This window comes from Tupaia chinensis, unplaced genomic scaffold, assembly GCF_000334495.1.
Source record: "Tupaia chinensis unplaced genomic scaffold, TupChi_1.0 Scaffold149964_2, whole genome shotgun sequence".
NCBI lineage: Eukaryota > Metazoa > Chordata > Mammalia > Scandentia > Tupaiidae > Tupaia > Tupaia belangeri.
The window spans coordinates 688,529-691,207 of record NW_006209806.1 but is presented as its reverse complement, the minus strand read 5'-3'; positions in this window follow the sequence as shown (position 1 = coordinate 691,207).

Genomic DNA, 2,679 nt, shown 5'->3' with positions numbered 1-2,679 from the left:
GGGAAACAGGAAGCACACCACCAGGTCCAGGACTTGAACTGCAGGTGGCCGTGTGGGAGTCCAGCTCCTTCACCGCACCGCCTGCTGGCCCCATTACTTCAAAACAAGTAAATACAAATAAAAAGCCCTAGTGTTGCAGGGGCCGACTCCGTGCTAAAGGCTCCGCACTCACTGCTCAGAGGCGGTGGCGAAAGCCCCTGTGCACGCGAGGCCCAGAGGGGGCTTCGGGGAGACGCGCGTTCCTCGTGGGTCCGGCTTCCTGGAGCAGCTGCAGCAGCTCTGCACGGGCTGGTGGCAGAGCCAGGCTGCGGGAGGCCAGCCCTGCCGCGTTTTATTTTAGGGTTTCGTCACGGGGCACGTGCACCAGCCAGGGAGAGGGAGAATGAGAAGTCACCCCCCTTTCCTCCATTGTCCTCTCAGGACTCCAGGCTCGCACACACACACGCACCAACATGATTGTCAAGCTGCCTGGTCTGGGACTTGAACCACACAGCTATGTGGGAGTCCAGTGCCTTAACCACCACGCCACCTGCCAGCCCTTTGGTTTTGAAGGCAAACTGGCTTTTCACAACGACCGTTTTAAAACACCAAAGCCAAACTGAAGACCTCCACCTCCCCGGCTGTGTACGCCTCCGCCTTCCCATGAAACTGCATTAACCCGGGGGCTCCCGGGGGTCAGGCTTGCGGGGGTCAGGGGGCGGGGCAAGGCCCTGGCTTTCCTGTCCCTGTGGCCGCCGGGCAGGGCGCTGGGTGAGGACCTAGGACGGGCAGGTGAACGGGCGTCCCCACGGCTGTGGAGGGGGGTCTGTAGGACAGGCCTCACACAGCCGGGACAGGGGGGTCCCGCCCCGGGAGGGGCCGCCACGCCCAGCAGGTCTGCTCTGGCTTCGAGCCCGGTGGGTCTGCGTCCCCATCCCGGCCCCCTGGGCGAGTGTCCCCTCTCTGAGCCTGTTTCTGAGTGAGGGCAGGGACAGTGCCCGCACACACCGTGTCCAGCCAGTACCTGTGACAGTCACCCAGGTTCACGGGCAGCTCACGTGCAGGGAGGTCTTCGTGTCCAGCAGCGCGGGACCCAAGGACCCTCCAGGGCGATGGTTGAGTAGCGGGGGACCCCTGATTGGACCATGGGCCTCGCTGGAGTGGGCAGAGCTGACGGGCCCTTCACCCCTCCCTCGGAGGCCAGGCCACGCCCTCTGCTCTCCCAGCCGGCCACAGGGCGGGTCACCCCTCCCCGTTTGGGGTGCTCATAGAAGGCTGCACCCCTGTGCCCCGGGCCGCAGGGAGGGACTCAGGCCTGTCCCTAGGCTCCCGCGGCCCAGCGCCCAGCGGCTATTAATAGCAGCCAAAGAGTGGAGTCGCTCGGAGCCCACTCGCCTACGCATGAGTCAGCCTGCCCGGCCTGGGCCGGCGCCCGAGGAGCCAGAGACCAGCCCAGCGCGAGCGGGCACGGCTGGTCACTCGGGAGACCAGGGCAGGCGGGTGGAGCGCGGAGCAGGGCTGCCACCTGCGTGCCCGTGTGGCAGTGGCCTGTTCCTGCCGTCCTGAGACGCCGCAGTGACCCTCCCTGACAAGTAGGGAGACCGAGGCCCAGGGCAGCCCGTCCCTGGGTCATAGGAGCCCAGACTGCAGCCAGAATCCACCTGCCCACAGGGCTGTTCCCAGTGTGCCCAGGGGAGCTCCAGGCAGCCGGGGATGGAGGGGCCAGGTCCTGGGGGCCCTGAAGACCAGGCTGAGAGACGACCTCGGCCCCGGGGACGAGGGAGCCACCGGAGGTGTTAGAGCAGGAGGTCACGCTGGAGGCCGCCCAGGAAACGCCAGCGTGGGAGGAGTGGGGACCGGCGAGTCTGGAGGCCGCGAGGCGGGTGTCCAGTGGGGGGAAGGCAAGCTGAGCCCGGGAGCGGGGTGGGTCCCCTGCACCCGCCAGGGTGGCCGAGTGCCCCAGGGAGCAGGAAGGCCTCCCTCTGTCACAAACGGTGCGTCAGTGAGGAGCCAGGAGCCCAAGGAACCCTCGGCTCCACGGCGGTGGGCTCACGCCTTCTGCGGGCTGGTGGGCCCCTCCAGAAAGGCTCCCCAGGGTGCCCACCCCCTCCAGGGGCATCTTCCTCCAGTGTCCTCGGGGCTTGGGTCTGTGCCGCACTCGCCACCCCTGAGTAGACCCTCTGGTGAGGGGACCCCAAGTCCAGCCTCCTCTGAGATCTCCCGTTGGTCTTCGGGGGTTAGTGGGCCTGCGAGGGGCTCTGGTTGGCTTGAACGTGGACACAGGGACACGCACCAGACTGACACTTCCCAAAGGCAGCACAGGCCGGCAGGTGGGCAGGGGAGAGGCATTGCCCGCCGCCCGCCTCCGCCTCCTCTGTCCGCTGGTGCTCAGGCCGCCAGCCCAGGCCCTGCCTGGTCGGCGCTCCCCTGTCCATCCCAGCCTGGGATGCCGCCTCATCCTTGAGGGGGTCAGCGGCTTCCCGTGCCCCCCACCTCTGTTCTGCCCCTGGGTAGGCTCCCCCCTGCACAGCCCCAGGGCCTCCCACGCCTGCCCCCAGGGCGCAGGCCCTGCGCTCCATCCACCCCAGAGCCCGGTGGCCACGCGGGGGCCGGGGTCAGTCCCGGCGACCTGCCCGGGGCGCAGGCCAGGGCCCCGCGAGCCCGGCCCGGCGGGGCGGCGACCTTGGCGGTGGCCGCGGC